A 23,959-nucleotide genomic window follows, 5' to 3' on the forward strand; every position below is an offset into this window, starting at 1 on the left:
TTCATAGTTTAATGGACTATAGGGTGTTGGTGAAAACGATGGAGGTAAGACATAGTTGGAGGAAGTGTGTTCTCTCTAGCCCTTCCCAACCCCCCTCTTCTCCCTTCTCTCCTCCCTGGCTACCATGTGGTAAACAGCTTTTCTCTGCCATACCCTTTTGCCATGATGTGTCTTGGATCCAGTCAACCATAGATTGAAACCTAAGAAACTGAGAGCCAGAATAATTTTATCCACTTAAGTTGTTTTTGTCAGGCATTTTGTCACAGTAGTAGGAAACTGACTAACACAAACTCTACAGGAAAGGTCAAAATAAAAACCTCTAACAATGCCAAGTACTTGTGAGAAAGCCAAATCACTATAACTCACATACAATGCAATGATGGCAATGCAAAAAGACAAAGCTTGTCTGCATCAAGTTAAACATAAACCTCACATTTGACCTAGCCATCCCTCCCACACCTTGGTACTTATTCTACATAAATGTTCAAAGAAAAACTTATACATGAATGTTCATAGTGGCACTATTCATAAGTATCAAAAACTAGAGACCCAAATGTTCTTCAGTAAGTGAATAGATAAGCAAATTAGGATGCCTTCATACAATAGATCACTACACAGCAAGAAAAAGAAACCTACTGACACACAAAGTTGTCAAAAGTTCTCAAAGTCATTCTCAGTGAAGAAAAGCCATTTTCTTTTTTAAAAAGCCCATTTTAGTCATTCTTTTTACTTATACATGACAGTAGAACATATTTTGACATATAATATGTACATGGAGTATAACATCCCATTCTTGTGGTTATGTATGATGTGAAGTTACACTGGTCGTGTATTCATATATGAACATAGGAAAGTTATGTCCAATTCATTCTACTGTCTTTCCTATTCCCCTCCATCTTCTCCATCCCCTCTGCCCAGTCCAATCCAGAAAATCTCAACTCCTCCCTCCCCCCTGCCCCTATCAATGGGAGTCAGCATCTGCATATCAGAGAGAACATTCAGCCTTTGGTTTTGGGGGGTTGGCTTATTTTACTAAGTATGATAGTTCCAACCATTTACCAGAGAATACCATAATTTCATTCTCTTTTACGGTTCAATAATATTCTTTGTGTATATGCACCACATTTCTTTATCCATTCATCTGTTTAAGGGCACCTAGGTTGTTTCCATCGCTTAGCTATTTGTGAATTGAGCTGCTAGGAACATTAATAGTGGCTGTGTCACCATAATATGCTGATTTTAAGTCCTTTGAGTACATGCCAAGGAATGGGATAACTTGGTGAAATGGTGGGTAAGAAAAGCCATTTTCAAAAGGTTAAATATTGTTTGATTCCATTTATAAGACATTCAATACAAAAGGAAAAAAACTGCCATATCAGAGAAAAGATTAGAAATCTTTTTTGCCACTTACAGCCACATCTGCCTTTTTATTGTGGTGGCATCAATTCAAAATTTTATAATAAAACTCTTCAACTATCCACCAAAAATTCACTTGAAAGACAGTACTTTGAAAAAAAAACTTTAAAAATATGCATGTACAATGTTGTGGGAGTAAAATCATTTCACTCTTTAGAGCAAGGTGCCCCCTAAACAGTCCAACACCAGCTTTGCTTGTCCCTTCTCAGGAAAGCTGATATAATCAAAAAAGTGTTTTTAGAAGTGACATCACACTGCATGTCTCCCCAGACTCCAAAGATATTCTTTCCATACTTCTTTTAGGCAGTAACCTTTCATACTATAAGAATAAAAGTCATACCTCAAGTCCTTCTATATATCAAATTGTTATTTCTTTCCAAAAAATTCTAATTATTTCAAATGTTATCAGAACTTAAGAACATCCCAAAGGCATACTTTAATAGTAAACTCACCTTTTAGAAAATAATCGACTCAAAGTGTCAATTTTCCTGTGTCACAAAAGAAAGGGTTATGAAGTATGCTGTCGATTCAGAACGGAATTTAGTCACCCTCAGTCCAAATCACAGGGCCTCTGCCTCAGGGCAACATTAAACACTGCCTGGAATAGTAATTCATTGTTGTGCTATTCAAAAAGAAATCACTTCTTGTCTACTTGCAATTGCTACTTATTAATGTCCAATATGATATCTGCACTGAATCCATGATGAGTGGCATATATTAAATTGTAATGATTTTTTAGACACAACAAAAGTAGCACTTTTGCAACCTATGAACTGGAAGTGAGAGATTTTAAATTCCATTAGTAATTTCTCAAGACAGCAGCCTCCTCACAGTGAAGTCCAGGGAAGGGTGTGCATCTGTTGTTTATATATTATCTTAATGTTCCAACCATCTGCCTAAATAAAAACCAGAAACCAGAAGCCATTAAAATAAGTGTCCTTTCAGAGAATGAGATAAATTAGAATATAAAACTCCTGAGCCGTTTCCTAAAATTCAAGAAACGGCTTAGTAATTTCTTTTCTTCTATGACGGTTATATTTTGGCTTTCTTAGTAATATTTCTGGGTCAAGGACTTGAAACTACTTACATAAATGGGAAAACACTAGACGTGTGAGCTCTAATTCTAGATTATGTTTGTTGGTATGCTGAGTGCAATAAACAACATGGCAACGAGCAGCCTGCCATTGGCCATTGTCCCCTATATGTGACCCAACACAGGCAAAGAGCTTCATCTCATCAAACAGCTTCCTGACTCTTGGAAGGGTAGACATTAGTCTCACCTCTCATAGGTAAAAGGAGACCAGAATTTACATATAGTGGATTAAGGTGTATTTTAGGAACGCATTCTTGTATTCCCCAAATCTTAGAACAGTTTGGTTTTGCTTTCAATTCCCCTGGTTGCACTTCCTGTTCTTGGAATGGGCTGCTGCTCTTCTTTCTGGCTTCTATCATAGGGAAATGGAGTCCTGGCCTTTAACCTCCAACTGAACTGTTGTTGTCTTTGCCTTGATTGGACTTAAGGACATAATCTCAAATTTTACAGACCTAAATGTACCCCCCTATTTGTCTGATTATCTGATCATAATTGGTGGCAAAATTTTTCAGCCTCTAGCATTGCCTTTGTACTCTAGTTCTGTAATCTTCACACAAAAATGAGCTATCAGTGGGAAAGAGAGGGGGCAAATCAGAAGCCATCTCCACATTGGAGCAAATAAAAAGAAGTTGATTTCTCAGGCTTACGCATACTCAAGAGCTAATGAGGAAACAAAAGTCATAGATGTTTTTTTCAGAAATTCTTGCTCTTTCTGAATTATGGAGCTTTCTGTGATCCAGTGTGACTCGCTGAGCTCTGGCTTCACATTAGTCTTTTAGAGACTATTTCACCAATTCATTTAGTTTAATTGGTAGTCCTGTAATATCCATGTTTTCTGCATCTAATGGCACAAAAGAGGCTTACAATTTGTTAGAGTATGAAATTTACACCTAGTCTATAGCTGAAATCGTGCCGGATACTTGATGTACAGAGACTATTAACACCTCCCTTTTCTCTAGGTGTTGGTTTTAAAATGGAGAAGGCATTCACAGAAAAACCAAGATATAACACAGAGAAGAACACAAACAAGCATTCAGAGGGAATGGTGTGAACGCACAAGAGAATTATGTACTCTCAGGCTGGGGGACAGTTTCATTTAGAGGGCTTGCCCAGCACAAGCAAAGCCCTGGGTTCCATCCCCAGCATCACAAAAACAATTTCCATGCATCTGAGAAGCACTACTTGAGCCCAGGGGCTCAAAGCTAGCCTCGGTAACATAGCAAGACCCTTTCTCTAAAAAAAATGAAATAAAATAAAATACGTTCAAATTCCCAGGCCTCACTACAAAACTGATTTAACTGAGAATGATTTACTCTCATACAGGGCAGTAAAGAAAATATCCAAGGATGCAATATTACGAAACATGGACCAAAACAGAAAAGTGGTTAAAGGACATTTCAAACGAAACTTCCTTATCCCATAAAATGATTCTATTTAGTTGCCTGCACTTATTTTTTCAATGAGTTCATTACAGAATAGCACAATCAATATTCATAATGAAATTGTTAATGACTCTCTAAAACATGTATGAATAGAAGTATTATCAGTAAAGAAAAAAAGTCCTCTTCCTGAAGGAGAGTTCAGGCAGAGTGCAATTCTGGATTTCTTTCTGAATTGTACTGAATACTTTTGATTCATTAAACATATATCATTGATCTAGGTGCTAATGAATATATACCATATACTCAAGTGTCAAGCGTAGTTCTAAACACTTTATTCTGTATTTCATTTGTCCTAAGATTCAAATTTTTCCACATTTTAATGATTTCTGAATTGGAATATGCCTAACAGACAGTGGCAAATAGGAATTTAATGGACAGTATTTTCTTCTTTGCAGTACATAAATCTGTACCTTTTAGTTAATAGTATCTTTATATTGATGCAATAAAGCAGTAGCTACTTGGATACTTACATCAATTCTACCTAAAATCTGAACTTTACAGAGAAGTTAAGACATTTGCCCATGTTTGTATGGCTAATAAACATCAGAGCCACTGTTTAAACCCAGGAAGTATGGATTTCAATTTTGTACTTGTGGCCTCTATCTATAATGCCTGTCAAAGAAAACTTTGGGGGAAAAGGAAAGAAAAAAAGAAAGGAAAAAAAAGCGACATTTCAGATTACAAACAAGACCTTTCACTTGCTCACACAATCACATTCACTGAAAAGAAATGTAAAACATCGTGATGGTAATTTTTACCAGAATGTGTGGCTGTGCAGCAGTGTCGTTAATAGACAGTATTAATTGAGCACAGAAAAAGTGATAATTTGTCACAGATGCTGAAGATGACCATGGATGGAAGAGAGGCTCCCAGCACTTACCCAAGGACCTCAATGTTTTCTACATGAGGAGGAAGCCCTGTATAGTTATCTTTAGAAGTTGTGGGTGTTCAGGCACGCAGCATCTGGTGCGGACATTACGGTGAAGATGCCAACACTGACTACCTGGTAAAGTTAGCAATCAAGCAAGTTAAGGTCTTTCCTCCTCAGAAATACTGACATTTAGAACAGAAAATTCTTTGTTATGGGGGCTGCCTTTGAATTTAGCAGTCTCCTTGGCTTTACCCATCCGTCAGTAAAATGACCCCAGTTGTCAGGAGCAAAACTGTCTCCACACATTTCCAAATGCCCCCTGGAAAGCAAAATTACCCTCAGTTGAGAACCCTGGCTTGAAGTCTATTCCATTACCTAGTACATTCTGCAGTACACAGAAGACAACCAACACATGTAGCTGCACTGATGCTAGAGATGAAGGGGTGGGGTGGGGGAGCAGGCAAATGGGTGAACACAGGAAGGAAAGAAGGGAAGAGAGAAGAAATTAGGAACAAAGTAAATATTAGTAATTTTATCAACAATTATTAATAAGTGTTACTGTGTATTAATATTCATTCACAGAAATTTCAAATTTAAGTTCAGAGACCAGATAGTTTAATGCTCATTGTAAACTAAACATTAAAAGCTAACTCTTCAGTGCAAAATCCTACTTAGAAACTCTTATATGCTGTTTTAGAAAGCATTTAAATAAAATATTCACCACCGGAGTGAAAAATAACTGTTCCCTTAGGAGTGCAACGGGTATAGATCTGATCCCCTTAAGTATATTATGTGTTTGTTTAAAGGAATTAATAAACAATGCTATTGACAGACATATGCTCATTTCATTGAGACTAAAAAGCAATTGAATTGAAAGGGTCATTACCCTTTAAATCATAAGAATAAAGCTCAAGTGGATTCTTGCATGAACCCCAAGGCAGAATTTCTCTGCATTAGTCATATCACTATTGATATGCTGTCATGCTGATATTAATACTTCTGCATGATGCTACATCAATAAGGTATTTACAAAGTTTTCATATTTTCTGTTATTATGAAGGATTTTTTGAAAATATAACCAAAAGGAATAGCTCTGTGCTACCAATATAAAATAAATCTATTTCAAGCATATTCATCCACTCAGTAAATACTTATTGAGTACAAATCCAGTAATTTTGACACAATATTAAGCTTTTTGCTTGAACTATATCTGTAATAATAAAGGCCAAATCTATAAATAGTTTTAGCTATGTGTAATTATATGTTATATTTATATTTATATAATTCAACAATCAATAGGTGAGAAACTTGGGGTATTAGTAAAATATACAGGTCATTGTAAAATATACTAAAATATCCTCCACCCCAAGACATTCCACCATTAGCTAAGAAAAAAAATGACAAATTTCAGAACTCAAATTATTTTCACCAATGATCTGTCTCTATTTCTTGATGTTAAAAATCACTCTGTGAGATTGAGTAGGTATTATTATTATTATTATTATTATTATTATATCCATTTTAAAAATGAGAAAATAAGAAATTTCAGAGATGAAGTGATCAAACTAAGCATGTCACATTTCATCAACACAAAAAAGAAAATCAAGAATTTTTTTTTTATTCCAAGCACTATCTCCACTGTACTAAAGCAATGTTTCATTCGTTTCTTTTGTCATAACAAAAAAATTCTTCTTTTGTTCCTTTTTAAACAGTTTTTAACAGAATGTTTCTCCAATGAGATTGTCAAAATTACCTTAGTGACTCTGGGTACTTCACAGTTAACTCTTTGAGAAACAATGCCTTTAAGAATTAATATATTGGGGTTGGGGTTGTGGCTCAGTGGTTGAGTGCTTGCCTTGCACTTGTGAGGCACTGGGTTCAATTCTCAGCACCAGATAAAAATAAATAAATAAAATAAAGGTATTGTGTCTACTTACAAGTAAAAAAATTTTAAAAAAGAATTAGTATATTCATGTTTTAATATTTGAAAATGTATTTTCCTTTCTTCCTGAGTGTGTGTGTGTGTGTGTGTGTGTGTGTGCGTGTAACTAGGGATTGAACCTGGAGCACTCTACCACTGAGCTACATCCCCAGTCCTTTTTATTTTTTTATTTTCAGACAAGATCAAACTTGTTATTCTTTGCCTCCACCTCCCAAGCAGCTGGGGTTACAGGCATCCACCACTATGTGTGCTGAAAATTTCTTTAGAATTGAGGTAGATTGGGAATAATCAGACAGGACCAAAACAGAGAAAAAGTCTATTTAAAAAAAATAGAAACAAATAGTAAGATAAATTCCACTGACTTTATAAATGTGCCTCAGGCATCTCTGATATGAGGCATGCTTTAAAACTGTATTTATACTCAACCAATCTTCTTGAATTAGAAACCTCACTTTTCTCCAGTTGTTTTTGTAGTGATGCCAAGCACATAACCAACTTTGCAAAGATTGATTGTTTTTAGTCCTAATTTAATGTCTGTCTGATCTTCAGTGTATAAGTCTTAAAAAATTTAGTGTATATTCTGTTTTATATCTTAGAGATTCTTGGCCTAGACTATTTGGTATTGTAAATGTTTTAGTCATTTTTCTTTTAATATAAGAAATGATACAATAACAGAAGACTGAAATTAAAAGGCCACTTAACATCCCACTCAGTGGAAAGGAAGAAAGAAAGGGAAAAGTAGGTATAAGAGACATTATTTAAAATATTGTGATAAAATTTAAGGCATGTTATGGTGCCTTGAATTGTTCCCAGGATGCTTTTATATGTGTTATCTTATCTAATATGAATTGAGTGGCAGGAACCATGACCTCATCTTTCATAAGAGAAAACAACAATTCAGTGATGTTTAGTGATGCATCCAAGTCCCCATCCCTAGGAAAGGCACATATATGTGACTGTATGACCAATGTAATTCTGCAACCTGTACACTCAGAAAAATGAGAAATTATATCCCATCTGATTCAAATGTATGATATGTCAAGATCATTGTACTGTCATGTGTAACTAATTAAAACAAATTAAAAAAGAAAAAAATGAAAAAAGAAAAGGCACAATAGCACATTTTGTCTGACTCATTAACTCATTAACTAGTAGTAAACCTGCCCACATAGTATGTATAAGACACTAAAGATTTTACATCTCCCTGTACTTTTTTCTAGGCTTCTTTTTGATATTTTCTGTTCTTTCCACAGTTACATAATATTTATGCCCTCTGCTCTTCTTCCCTTCCATTTTGGTCCTGGCATTTCTCATCCAAATGCTCTTTTCAAGATTAATTTCTTTATTACCAATGCTGCTGCAATTTGTTTCTCTTACCTCCATCCATGTATTCACACGTCCAACTCTGATGAATGTTGCTCCCTACCATACAGGTATGGCTAACTCATTATGGGTAAAAATGAACTCACCACATACACCAGTGGAATCACTTCTGTATGCTTCCTGTCACGGGGCACTCGGACTTCCATCTTAAGGCTCTTCCTACTCACTCTTCCCACACCCATATGCACAGGCCTCATCTCTGGTGGATCAAACTTCTGCCATGTTGCCTATCACTTTCCTTCTCGTTTACCCCAGTGCCTTTACTTTCCTTCTTTCCGCTATCTTTCTTGGGTTACAACATTTTCCTATCTAGTTTCTCTTTAGCTTCTCCAATTGCTATTGCTCACAGTGGCCAAAGAAAATCTTTATGAAAACATATTTGGACATGCTGATCTCATGCTTTCAAGAAGCATTTGCTTTTCGGATCAAGACCAATTACTGGATTAATTCATGTGTATCTGAAATGAGTTTTTTTCTAACCACTATGTCTCTGCTAACTCACACTTCCACCCGCCTATTTTGTCACCTTATGTGGCTTTCACTCCAGCCATACTGAGCTACTAGTAATTCCCCAAAATATCACTTATTCCCTGTCTTCATTACCTTCACCTGCTTAATTCCTTTTTTCCCCTCAGAACTCAACTCAGATATTATTTTCCAGGAAACATTTCTCTATCCATCCAATTATACTCTAATTTCTATCCCCCCAATATTTTCTATTTATCTAGAATTATAAAATGTTCATACTATATAAACCATATAGTTATTCTAAAAATTCCAAAATATGGGAAAGGTCACAAGCATGTAGAGTCATTGTCACCAGGAGAATACCTGACTTTTTATACTTTCAACTTCTGTAAAACTTCAATACTAATTACACAACAACCTCAAATCACCTCCTTCCTCAGACTTTTTATTTCTGTATATCAGCTTAAAAAATGAATGCTGTAAGCCATAATTTTACCATTAGAAGCATTTAGATTTGGCAGCATTGCCTTTATTTTATCCTCTCATTAACTATATGTTATTGAAAGTTTTATTATTTTGATATAATATTTACTATTTTGATAAATTGTTATGTTGTATATGTTGACATATTATTGGAAACCCTACTTATTTTATAAACACTATAAAATTAGTGAAAAACCTCTCTCTGTATAAACATTCTGGTTTCTCAAAGATTATGTAATTGCAGAAAGAAAACAGAATTAGAAAATTTAGGCTTCTGTTCATCACTTGATAGAATTAAACTAGTCAATGGTATTCTATTTCAAATAAAAGAACAAAAGGTTCTGTGGATTTCTGTTGGAAACATATTGTCTTAAAAGAAGTATAGTGATGAATCCCATGAATTTTTTAGCTTTGGGGAATGGCCTTTCCCTCAGAACTTGTAAGTATATTGTACAAATTTCATGCATTTTACTTTCATAGATCTGTTTGACAATGCATTCTATTTGACTACATGGTACTATTTGTACCTGTAAAAAAAATTGGAAACAATCCAAATATTCATCAGTAGAATGGAAGCAAATTAACTAATGACACAATCACAAGGTAGAATATTATGCAGGCATTATTGGGAAGTCTATGTAATAACCTGGAAACACAGTTATAATTTAATACTAAATTGAATGTTAAATTAAACCTTGCATGCCTTTTAATTCACAATATATAACATATCACACTACAAAATTATTGGAAAGAGGCTTACTAAATTCACAGATCCTTTCAGCTTCAATAGTGATATTTACATAATTTTCCTTTATAGTCCAAGTTTTTTTTATAATTGTTATTTCTTAAATAAAATTTAGCTCTAAGCTATTTCTATAAGCTCTCTTTGGGCAAGGGATGAGCATCAGTCATAAATAAAATAAATATAATGGAATTCTGTGAATCTTTTGTTGGAGAGAAGACATATTTTCAGTTGTAAATGGTACAGATGTATATTAGTCAGAAGCATGATTTTTCTGTCTTTATTTGAAATTTAAATATGATGAAAGAGCCGTAGATAGATATTGAGTTGACAAGGAGTGAAGTGCGTTGGAGTGTTCTTTTGTCAGCTTGTTCACATTGGAAGCATGGCCTCCCAGAACCCCCTCCTCTGTGTGTTTTTGGCATAGAGTTGGCTAAAAGTGAGGTTTTAGGATATCTGAGAAATGGCAGTAAAACACCAGCCATTACGCTCTCCATATCAATATTGATGGGAGGTGAAGAGAGATACACAAATGCCAAGGAACTGATGGACCCCAGCTTGTCTTCCTTTCCTACTAGCTTCCCAACTCTTGGCTTTGATGACCAACAGTGACCCCAAGCTTACCACCACCACTGAGTAGGGAACTCAGGAAGACAGCAGGGGCAAAGAACCAAGAACTTCTCCAGAGTTCCATCAGCCCCTGCATGGTCCAAAAGCTAGATATGCCCAGCTTCTGGAACTTGTAGCAAAGTCTGATTCCTTCTTCCACACTAGGACTCATGAGTCTCATTTCCTGATCCTCTAACATCCTCCCACCTTTGGAACTCTATTGCCACAAACCATGTAAAACTGAATGACCATAGTAAATCCATTGTACCACAGTAAACTTCTATATGCAGACTTAAAACAAATATCAAAACAGAAGCCAATAGTGCTATAGAAAATTTAAAATATGTGAACTGGAGCTAGACCCATGTTAAAAGAGTATCTTTCTGTTCATAAAGATCTGAAACATAGGGAGTTTCTATTAGAGACTAAAGAAAAAGAGATCCAATAAAAAACAATTAAGCTATCCATTAAATACTGACAAATAGTCTAATTTGGAATGGGTGGTAGGGTAGTAGAGATGGACACACACACACACACACACACACACACACCCTCTTTGTTCTATTTCTTCTGACTATTGCACATCTCATTCAATCTACGAATGCCTTTGTGAGTTGCTTGACCAATAAAATGCAGTAGAAGTAATGCTCTTAGGACTTTCAAGATTAGATAATAAGAAGCCTTGCAGCTTTCACATGGGTCTCCTGTGATATTTGCTTTTGGAATGCTTGCTCTTGGAAGCCAGAGCCCAACTCACATGGAAAAGCACTGTAGACTCTCTGATCAATATTCTAAGTTCTAGCTGACGCCCCACCAATTGCCAGGCTGTGAATGACCATCTGGAATATGACAACGACTCCAGTTTCATCAGAGACCAAGGGCAAGACTCACCCCAGTCATCCACAGCACAGGAGATATTAATAACAAACATGTTCTAAGATAATATATTTTGAAGTTATTTGCTATATACCAATAAAAAACTTGGGCAATTAGAAAGTGAAAAAAATGCTTCAAATAGTGCAACATGGAAAATTAATAGATTATTCTTTCTTCTCAGAAGAAATACCATGAATAAATTAGTATGGAATGAGAGGCCAGATATTTAGAATTAAGTTATTTTTAATATTATTTTTAATTTGGCTTCTTGAAAAATACAATTAAAATACAAATCAAAACATTACCCTAAGCACTTTATTTTTTAGATCATGAATTTATCTGCTATGGACATGTAACCATGAAGCACTATTCACAGAGAAGTGTCTAATTTTAAATATATATATATATATATATGAGTAAAATCTGTGTAGGCCAAGGAACTTTTCTGTAATAATCCACAAGGATAATTCTACCATTTAATCAACTTATTTTACTAAATACAAAGAGCAAGTACATGAAGTTGCGCCTACATTCCTTACAGAGAGTCAAAAGTAAAAAGCAAATTATTGTTCCTCTGGGTTGAAATTATAAATTCTGAAAAAGATATGTATTTTGCCTTCTTATGTTTCTCTAAAAGCAATACAAATTTACACTGTATCTCTCAGAGAAAAGATGATAGTGACAAGAATGGATGTTTAGCCACTGTTATTCTAGGTACTAATTATTATGGCTTGTAGAATAATAATCCTCCAAACCAGAAGTTATGATGAAAAAATAGACATAAAAGAACTGTCTTGATTTTTAAAATGAAGAGAAAGATTTTATTTAAAAAATGGTAATATTTTAATCTTTAAGATTTATATTTTGGCTCAGATAAATGTAGATATACATATAGATGCAGATATAGCTATTATAAACATACATATAGACATAGTTTGGAAAATAGTCTAAAATATAAATAAACCAAGTATGGCGGCATATGCTTGTAATCTGTGACTCATGAGAATGAGGAAGGAGAACTGCAAGTTCGAGGTCAGCCTTGCTGATTTGTCTCAAAAAAATTAAAAATTAAAAAAAATAAGAGTTGGGGATATAAATCAGTGATAGAGACACCTGAGTTCAATACCCAAGATCACAAAAATAAGATTAAATTAAATTTAAAAATAGAATGTAAATAGAAGATATCTTTTATATTTGCATATTTTGGTGAATGGGCCCAAATGGAAAAATCATGATCTATGCAATTGGAACTTTGCGGCATCACATTGAAAAACCTAATCTAGGGGTTTTAAGATGGCAGAATAGAGAAGGTTGCTTACCTAGCTGCTCTGTAGGGTGCAACCAAAAAAGCAGACAGGCATCTTCTCAGCAAGGTGGGTGAATAAAAAGGGGGAGTGATGAGGCAACTTTGCTGAAATTTAAAACTGGACATTCAAAGCAGATTGGGTACTCAGAAGGTTGGATATTATAAATTGTAAAGTAAGGAAGAAATAAACCCCCAGTGTCACAGTCACTGCCATGGCCAGAGGCACCAGCCAGAGTGTTCCTATGCAAGTGAAGTGGAAGGATAAGGAAAATAAAGGAACCACATTTTTAGGAGGCCTGAGGAGTGTCTTGGTACAGAGAGTTCAGAGATCAAACACACTGCCTTAGTAAACTGAAAGACATACTGCACAGAAAAGAAATTGCATCTCTTCTGGCAGTATGGAGACAGGGAAGGAACCATTTTGCAGTTGTGGTGCTGGGACTGGCAGCTGAGGAAGCCGAGTCTTTGCAAACTCCAGTCTGGCCCAGAATACAGGCCTGGCAAGCCTATGCTACACAACACAGAGTGTGTAACCAGGAAATAATCAAATGTGGAGAGAGGTTTACACAGGGACAACTGATCATGGAAACCCACCCAGCTCTCCTTCTCTCCCACCAATCCAGCTGCTTACAGGACTGGCTAGTAAAGATAAGCCCAGTTGGGAATTCAGAAAGGCAGGGGTGAGTTTGGACCTGAACCTGAGAAACTGAGACTGACCAAGAACTATAATGAATCAACTGAAAGAGAAATTAGGAAAACTCTCTCATTCACAATAGCCTCAAAAAATTAATAAAATATTTGGGAATCAATCTAACAAAAGAGGTGAAAGAACTTTACAATGAAAACTACGGAACACAAAAAAGAATAAATTGAAGAAGACCTTACAAATAGGAGTGATCTCACATTTTTTTGGATAGGCAGAATTAATATTGTCAAATGGCTATACTACCAAAAGCGCTATACAAACTTCATGTAATTCCTATTAAAATTCCAATGACATTCTTCATAGAAATAGAAAAAGCAGGCATGAAATTCATTTGGAAAATAAAAGGCTAAGAATAGCCAAAGCAGTCAATCCATAGTGAGAAAAGTAAAGCAGGAAGCATCATACTACATCATACTACATTATACTACAGAGATATTGCAACAAAAATGCCCTGGTATTGACACCAAAACAAAGGTGAAGACCAATGGTACAGAATAGAAGAAGCGGAGCAAACCCACATAAATAGAGTTATCTCACACCAGACAAAGGTGACACAAGCATACAGTGGAGAAAAAGATTGCCTCTTCAACAAATGTGCTGGGAAAACTGGAAATCTATATGTAAAGAAACAAAATTGAACCCCTATCTCTCACCCTGCACAAAACTCAACTGAAAGTGGATCAAGAACTTAAGCATCAAACCAGAGACCCTGCCCCTAATAAAAAAAAAAAAAAAGTCCAAATGCCCATCACGTCAGCTTATGTCTTGTTGAAATTCTTCACCAAGATTCCTAAAGCACAAGAAGTAAAATCAAGAACCAGCAAATGGGATTGTATAAAACTAAAAAGCTTCTTCACAATAAAGGAAATTATCAAGAAAAGGAATAGAAAACCTACAGAATGGGAGAAAATCTTTGCCACATGCACTTCAGATAGACATTAATTTCCAGGACATATATACTCAAAAAACTTAAAACCAAAAATATATATATATATATATATCCCAATCAATAAATGGGCAAAGAACTGAACAGACACTCACAGAAGAAGAAATATGATCAGCCAACAAATGCATGAGAAAATGTTCAACATCACTAGCAATTAGAGGAATACAAATTAAAACTACACTGAGATTTCCTCTCCAGTCAGAATAGCAAATGTCAAGAATACCACTAACAATAAATGTTGGCGAGGCTGTGTAGAAAAAGGTACACTCCTACATTGCTGGTAGATGTGCAGACTGGTGCAACCCCTTTGGAAAGCAGTATGGAGATTCCTTAGAAAACCAGGAATGCAACCAGCATTCAACCCAGTTATCTCACTCCTCATCATATACCTAACAGACTTAAAATCAGCATGTTATAGTGACGAGGGCACATCAGTGTTTATAGCAGCTCAATACACAGTAGCTAAACTATTGAACCAATCTAGGTGCCCTTCAACAGATGAATGGATAAAGAAAATGTAGTACTTATACACAATGGAATGTTAGCTATAATGAAAAATGAAATTATGTCATTTGCTGGTGAATGGATGCTAAGTGAAATAAGCCAATACCAAAGAACCAAAGGCCAGTGTTCTCTCTCATAAGCAAATGCTGACTCACAATCAGGTGGGGGCAGGGGTGTGGATACGGGTGGCAAGGGAGGAATGATGGTTCACTGCATTGGACAGAAGAAGGGAGAAGAAAGGGGGGATGGGAATGGGAAAGACATTAGAATGAATGTGATGTAAGTTTTCTATGTTCATTTATGAATAAATGACCAGTGTGACTCCATATCATGTACAACTACAAAAATGAAAAGTTATGCTCCATGTATATATTATATGTCAGAATACATTCTACTGTCATGTATAACTTAAAAAAATAAAATTTTTTTAAAAATTTTAAAAACCCTAATTCTAGAATGGAATAGCAAGGGTTATCAGCAACTTTCATCTGCATCTCATGAGGAAGATTCTAAAAACATGTATATAAAATTAAGATTTTTAAAGTTACCTATGTCTTTATGAAGTCATTTACACTAGACAGATGAAAATCTTAAATACAAGTACAATTGAATTCCACAGCTCTTGTAGTCCAAAGGAATCCTTTTCTAAAACTGATATAAGAAAAGTGAATTATATACTCCTAAAGGCATTAACTTCAAAAGTTTACTTAATTGGTGAGAGACAGTTACAAAAGGATCTTTTCAAGATCTATGGCCAAAGAAGAATGAAGACTTTCTGTGTTCTCTTTCTTAATAGAAATTTTACAACTGTTCATAGAAATTAGGTTGTAGTTTTGCTATTATATGTCTATATAAAGACATCATTCTGTAATAAAAGTTATTTTCCCCTTCACCATCACATTAAGTGCATGTTCAGGATTTTCTAATCTGATGTATTTCCTTTTTTGTGCTACTTCATCATTCCAGAATACAAAGAACAATAGGAATCAAAGGTATTTGTGTGTTGATACCCTAAAGAACACAATTTTGCATTAACTTTTAAAGTTGTATGGCAAAAGCAATTAGTGAAAATGGGTCTCTATTTTCTTATCTTCTGTAAGGGGGAAAATCAAATTTTCCTTAATCTTCATGCTATTACAAAAATATTCGTTACTGAAAGGAATCCTACTGTATAAGAAAAACAAATGATAATAATGTACCAAAAATGTACCAAGCAAATGGCCTAACCTGTTGAATGGAATTTGATGCTTTCTGCTTGCCCCAGTGATTCCCAATATCTATTTTTTAGATGTTATGTACCAGAATGCTATTAGGATTATGTCATTCTAAAGAACATAAAAAAGTACTCTAGTAGGTGTCAGTTTAAATAATGGATATTTGACCATGAGGCACTGGGAATCCTACTAAGGACCTGTAAAACTTCAACTTTCCCTAAGAATAGTCTCTATCGTATAGTCGAATTCTAGATCAACTTCTATTATTTGAATCTATGGATGACCCCCAAAGCTCATGTGTTAGGCAGTACAGCAATATTCAGAGGTGAAAAGTTTGGATTATCAGTGGATGACATAATAATTGGACTATATCATTGGGTGGATTAATTAGTTTGAATGAATGATTAGATGGTAACTTTTGGCAGGTGTGGCATTGCTGGAGAAAATAGGTCACTGGGTTGTGTCCATGAGGACTCTGTCTTGTCTCTTGCTCCTCATGGTGTATGTTTCTCTCTCTCTCTCTCTCTCTCTCTCTCTCTCTCTCTCTCTCTCTCTCTCTTTTTACTGGCTGCCATGAGCTGAACAGTTTTCCTCCACCACACCCTTCCACCCTGATGTTCTGCCTCACTTTGGGACCAGACCAATAAAGTCAGCTGCATCTCCATCATTTCTATCTATCTATCTATCTATCTATCTATCTATCTATCTATCTATCCACCTACCTACCTACCTACATACCTACCTACCAAATTACACATCTATCATCTGTGTGGTTTTCTATCATCTCATGCATACAAATAAATAAACTAGGCCAGGAATTCCTCCATCATGTCAGGAGGTGTTTTGGTGTAGATATGAGGAGTTTCCCAAATGCTCATGTGTGTGACATAATGCAAGGATGTTTACAGGTGAAATGATTGGGTTACAAAAAACCTTAGTCTAATCAATACATTGATCCCCTGATAGGAATTAACTGGATGTTAACTGTAGGCAGGTAGATTGTGGCTGGAGGAGGTGGGTCACTACAGGCACGCCTTGGGGGTTTATATTTTGTCTGTGGTCAGTGCCCACCCTTCTTCTTGGTTCCATGTTCTGAGCTGCTTTCCTCTTCTTCACCCTTTTGCCATGATATTCTTCCATACCTTAGGCCTATATCAACTGAGTCTTCCATTTTTAGGCTGAGACCTCTGAAACTGTGAGCCCCCAAATAAACTTTTCTTCCTTTAATTATTCTTGTCAGGTCATTTGATCACAGCCACAAAAAAGCTGACTAAAACAGGAGGCACACATGCCCATAAAAGGCCAACCAACCAGAAATTAAGAGAGTAGGAAAAGGCAAGAACTAGGCCAATTATACCTCTAGGCTTTGTACTGAAAAGGACAGAGTCTTCTAAGCTTATTTCAGTCAAAGTACCTACAAGTATTTAGAACTAAGCATATAAACATAAAGAATGCTTTCCTTAAAATGTGCTTCCACCCCTATAGCACCTAATGTAACTTGATCCAGTGTTCAAGCATTTCATGAGACTTATCTTGACTATATAGTAATACAACTAATAAATGACAATTTATGCATTTTGGTTTCAACAACTAAATACAGTAGTAATTCTATGTCCCCAATAAATTAGATCATCATATGCCTTTAGTGTGAGAGAATTTTATATTATTTAATTATAAATACAACTATGCAAGTTTTGATTAATACAAAAAAAAATTGTCTACTTGATTTGAGAGAAGCAAAAGTAAAGGACTACAGATGTAGCTCAGCGGTAGAGTACTTGCCTTGTATACATTGAGCCATGAGTTCAATCCCTAGAATTGAAAACAAAGATCTCACGAGCACCTTAATATTATAACTACCTATGTTTGAAGACACAAAATTCATCATGCATGCAATACTCTTTCAAGTCAAGTGCCACCAGCACCCTGCTCAATCACTGCCAACTTTTCTTTTTTTCACCCATTCTTTCCTTTTTTTTTTTCTCTATCTTACTGATCAATCTTAGAACTAAGGCATATCTCAAGCATTTCCTGGCCTTCCCTCCAGAGCATGCAGATTGATCTCAACATAAAAGTGATGATCACCTTATTTCAAGTTCAAATAATTCAAGCTCATATCTATAGAGTTAAAGATTTCTTCCTCTACTCTAAGCAACCTGAAAGCAAGGACTACATCTTGTTCAACCTTTATTCCCAGTACTTAGCACTTAGGAGTATAGTATTAACTAAAAACTTATTTGTTTTTGAAATTAAACTCAGAAAAAAATATTTATTCCTGAGAATGAATTTATCATGCTGATTCAATTTATATAATGAAATTAAACTTTTCAATTTGTCTTAGAATTTAGGTCATGAATTCCAGTAAGCATCTAAAATGCTTGATGTTTCTTTAATAAGGACAACATAAATGTGAGTTTTCTTCTTTCAAATAAATCCAAGATGTCCTTTTAATCCTTTAAGATGAAAAAAGACTGAGTGCCAATCAGATTACTTATCAGGTACACTATGACCTCTTCAAATCAGAAATTACTTCCAAAAAATGGCTTATATGTATGCTTCTGTATATAAAATTACTACATCTCAGCCACCTTCCCACAAAAAATAACTACAAAGCACATCAGCATCAATCCAGATCATCTTTAGCAGCTACTTTGGAAATTGCAGTGATTTAAAAACAATATTTTATGATCTGAGATGGCATCCAGTCCTTCACCATTTATGAGAATCTTGGCCTTGAATGCTGAAGAGCTAATATGGGCTGAGTATATTCTCCTGAACCTTAGATGACTAGGGCAAAATACCTATTTTATCATTCAGATTCCTCATTACTTTGGATCATTTATATAATCTTGTAACAGAATTAATTTAATCTAAACCATTCAGTACACATACACACATGCATACAGAAATCGCACAGGAATAAGAACTAGTCTAAAACAAAGACAGCCGAGATTCCAAGTTCACAGGGATTACTTGATTTTGTGCCATCCCACATCTTTAAAACCACATAAATCACTTCAACAAACCAAGAGAGAGGGGAAGGAGAGAGGAGAGAGAGAAGAAAGCTGTGATTTCCTCTGCAATAAATATGAACCGCATGAAGCTCTTCATTTACAACTACGTTCATTGTCAGCAATTTTCCCAACTTAGAGAAGAGCACAGAGAACATCCTCATCTCTCACCACTGAGGTATGACTCTTGGCCAAACAGGTGTCCCATTTAGCAGCAGAGTTTATCCTTTGAGGAATTTATCCTTGATCCATTTCATCATTTCTAGAATTGACTCCTAGTACAGTAAGAGTGATCAGGCCTCAATGCAAAAAGCTCACCTTAGAAAGGGATTATTTTAAAGCTTCCAATTTTGAATTTTCTTTTCTTTTAAAAGAAGACTTTGAAGGGTTCTTTTAAAGTCCTCACCATCATATAAATAAGAGCCATTTCTATTTGGTGCCCACTTCTCTTCTTTTCCAGAAGTTCTTCTGAATACATTATTTCCTCCCCTTCAATGACCTTGTCGGGGAGGGCTGCATTCAGCAGGCATTGATCTCTTCATCTGCAGTGACACATCTGAACGTCAGGTATTTTCACTGACTTCTCAATTTACACCAGAGAGTAAGTGTTCAAAGCAGGACTAGAATCCCAGGTGCCCATCTCCATGCAGGACTTTGCAGAGTACTCTCTTTCAACATAACCAAGTTCATTTGATTGCTTAAAGTGTTAAATGGTATGTAGAAATAAGACCCTCCCAGCACTAACTATCCCATCAGTGCCCACAGTTATTCACACTCCTCCCTGAGCATCTAATTTAGTTCAGAGTGTGGCTTGGGCCCCAGGGACAGTTTGGTTCACTGATGTTTAGGACATTGTGCACTCCTTAGCCATTGAGTTTAATGTTTCCTATTTTATGACTCCAGGCCCAGTCCCACCTCTCTGCTGGATTGCATTGTCCTGAAAAAATATTTATATGTACCCAGGGACTCCAGTAATGGGCCCATAAAAAATTCAATAAAGAAATGTTTTAATCAAAATACGCTGTCTGACATCACAGAATCACCAGAATTCTCATTTAAAATTGGAGCGCATCGCTGAAAAACGTTGATTGCTGTTGTAACCTCACTGGTTTCTAAATGCATTCTGTTCATGCTCTGCTGTTGATGGAACTGGCTACTGATGTGTATCCTTAGAAGAACCTTTTTGTATAATGAATAAAGAATCTCAAAATGTATGAAAAAAAAAAAAAGCCCTACCATGTCTCCCAGAAATGGTGCTAGAGAAACAGAGAAAGGGCAGCCATCCCACTTCCTTCTGCTGGGTGTAATGATCGTGTGAGCACCATAAAAAGAATAATATATCTTTAAGAGGAAAGAAATGTCCTTTTATTCCCCCTGAGCAACTGCACGTGCAAGTTTCCTAAAGTATCTTTGCAGTGCAAGCTGCAGGTCCTTTTCCAAGGTGAATAAAAATCCCCACAAATGCCTGCAAGGAGAGATGTTCCTGATGCTTCCCCTGGGCATTTGCTGAGCTAGCCAAGTCTGCACTCATGCTATAGATCACTTTGGCACCATTAAAGAATTACAGGGCATCACATGGTCTTGTAGGAATTAATCACTGCTTAACAGTATGTGCTTCTGTGTTTATGAAGTCATTTGGAATATCTGCATGTAACCACTGGCTCGGGGAGCCGAGTATCTGCAGGTAATGAACCATGGCATCGTGTTATGGTCGAGCTAGAGAATGTTCCAATTGGCAATTAATATGCTAGCAGCAAAGTATATTTCTTTTAGGGAAAGTCAGAATTATAATTTGAAACATTTTATAAACCACAGAGAGATCCTATTTATATCATATTTTGCCAACATAGATCTTCACAAAGGATTTCAAGGTGGGGACAGGGTAATGTCAAAGATAAAAGCCCTCTAGCATTGCACAGCAAGTAATTCTTTAAAGGCACAGCTCATATAGCCTTATGCCTCTATTTTCCTTCAGGGACCCCTCAAAAATATTAACTAAAGAATATATATTAAATTTCGGTTTCAAGTATTTGCCATCAATAAAATAGAACTGCAGGTTATGGTCTACTAAAGATTTAACTGCCCTAAAAAAAAACTTTTGGCAAAAGAGAAAGAGAAATAAAATGAAATGAAGTGAAAGGAAAAGAAAAAAGAAAGCAGTAGAGATAAATAAACTTATACTTTACATAAATAGGTAGTAGATTGTTAGTAGTTAAGGGATACAGAGAACAGGAAGACCAAATAAGAGAGCCCTTTTCTAGATTTCTCAAATATTACACAATTCTTCACTTATAAATATTTTTCTTGCTTGTATGATTCAGATGATCTGCTCAAGCATCAATTAGCCTCCCAATAAAAGACAAGATTTAGAAATGTGAGGGTTTATGTAAAGCTGTTGAGCTGTGTGCTGCTAATTCATTTCTAGTTCAAGTTGTTTATCATTATTGTACTTCATTTTAAAGTGCTGAAGAAGTTTTTAAATAGATGATTTTGGAATTTATATGTAACAAGTACCCTAGAAAGAGGGTACTCCACTAATACTAGAATTCTGGTATAAGCACTAATCAAATCATTGAGAATTTTATATAGCTGAAGCAATGTGCATTGCTCCCACATTTTGTTTTAAATTTGTACCAAGAAAGGTGGGAAACACATCAGAAATAATCCATTTTCCCTCTTCCACACTTTGATCTCCATGAATTATCATATCTCCATGAGCAATTGAAATCCCCACCTTCAAATTATGTAGGATTCTTCACCCACAACTTTGATCATATTAGATTAAAGAAATAAATGCAAAATCACCCATAACTAAAAAAAAGATATATTCCACATAGCTATTGAGTTTTCCTGGCTCTGAATTTTTGGTTTTCAGTTGATAAACATCCCAGGAAGTTCTCTTGGTTCCAAAACATTAGAATCCAAAAGTATCCATTCCTAGTCTTTTATCCATTTACTATTCTAACATCATTTTGATATGTGCTGATTAAGTTACAACAAAATAATCTGAAGTCAATGTGGGAAAGGGACAATGAATGAGGAATTAGTATTGAACATAGATATATTGGGTTTTTTGGTTTTATTTAGAAAATAATTATCTAACTGGAGTCTCAATTGTTTATCTCTTTAACCAATAAGAGAGGGAAAAAGGGAAGGAGAGGAAAGGCAGGGGTAGGAAAGAAGAGGAAAGTGGGGGGCGGGGAGAGATCTTCAAGGTGTGAGATCTAAGAATGTCCAGGTCCATAAGAAAATCTGGAGAAGTGTATGAGTTGACTTATCTGGTCTCTGTTGCTACTTTTATACCCCCAAGATAAAGCATCCCTTAAAAATGACCATATAACCATTAAATCAAAGATGAGAATTTCTTCGTTTTCATCCTTCCCCTTGAATGAAACCATCTTTTGCCTCTCATTCTCTTTATAGCTCCCAGTGCTGTCTTTGCTATTCAGAGGTAGTCAGTCAACCCTGAAAGTTTCTTTGGAAGCAAAGTCAGAGGGAAATGATTTTCCTCATGCTGTTGAGACTCACCTCTTGCCAAGAACTTTTGCTTTAAATCAAGGAATCAACTTACCATGTGGTCATTTCATGCTTGAGTTCTACTGAATTTTTGTGCTCTTTGAACCCTAATTTAGAATTAAAATTCCATTTCCTTATATTAGGAGTGATGGGAGAGCCTATCTAGACATGCATTTGTGTTTAAATTTTAGTCCTCCAAGTTGCTTAGTGCTCCGGTTTGGGGCTTATTAAAATCAACTGGAGTGGCCCGGATGCCACAGTTCAGGTCAGTCACTTTCATTCCTCATCTTGCAGCCTTCACTTGCTCTAATGTAATCTTGTCTGCTGGAGTAAGAGGTGTGACCACTGTGTTATGATCTGTATTTCAGCTCCAAACCTCTCTGGCTTAACAGCCTAGGGGCTGTCTCTCTCTCCAGCCTACCAATGGCTCAATCTGATTATGCTACTATGAAAGTGAGTCCTTCTCTACCCACCCCTTCCCCACAGCCTATATCCTGTATGTTCTAGCAACCTCTGCGAATGCTACTGTTATGCCACATTCTTCTGCAATGCAAGGTAAATAAAAGTTACATGCCTATCAGAAAATCAAGAGTTTCAGAGTAAATATAAGTTCTCTCATCATCTCTAATTGTCACTTGCTGTGGATGTCAAACTGACAGAGTAGCAGAATCTAATTTCCTTGTTTGATTCACCATGAAATTAAACTGAACTGACAATTTTTATTTTCACCTGGCAAATTCGTCCAACACTATTTAAATCTAGCTAATCAAGTACAGTTATCTGGTGCACGCACTCATCCCTCCTACCACACCTCTGATTTGCAGTATCCCACTTCCTGGACTCCCTCCGACAGCCGTGTGTTGGATTACATTTACAGTTTTAGAAGGTGTAAAAGAATGCATGAACATGGCCAAGGTGCCAGCAAATGTATCATGTCACAAAATTACTACTGCAAGATGAAAAAAAGAAAAATAGAAAGAATGTAAGTTGAAAACAAAACTCCCAGACTGCAACACTGTTAAATTTTTTTTTTAATTTTAAAAAGCCAGTCATATGGTTTACTGAGGTCTGTGCATGGCAGAATGGAAAATATAATTCCGAAGTTAACTAACTCTAAGGGGGAAAAAAAACATGTTTAACCCTGTAAAAAACAAACAACACAAGAGATAGTATTACAGTAGGAAGTGCTGGATGCATATTTTGTAAGATGAAACAGGACCATCTGGCAATGAAGGAATAGCCACTGATCAATGAACTATAATTTGAGTTTTCAGACGCAAAGGAGGTCCCACATCCTGGAATCATTGTGCAACATGTCAAAGGGAGGATTTTATAATATTTTAGGACACCAAAAATGTTGTAAGTTTCATCACTTAGCCAGAGGCATTTATCAACACCTCTGAGGAGGCAGCTTCAAGAACCACCAATGAA

The sequence above is a fragment of the Callospermophilus lateralis genome, chromosome 2, assembly GCF_048772815.1.
Source record: "Callospermophilus lateralis isolate mCalLat2 chromosome 2, mCalLat2.hap1, whole genome shotgun sequence".
Lineage (NCBI taxonomy): Eukaryota > Metazoa > Chordata > Mammalia > Rodentia > Sciuridae > Callospermophilus > Callospermophilus lateralis.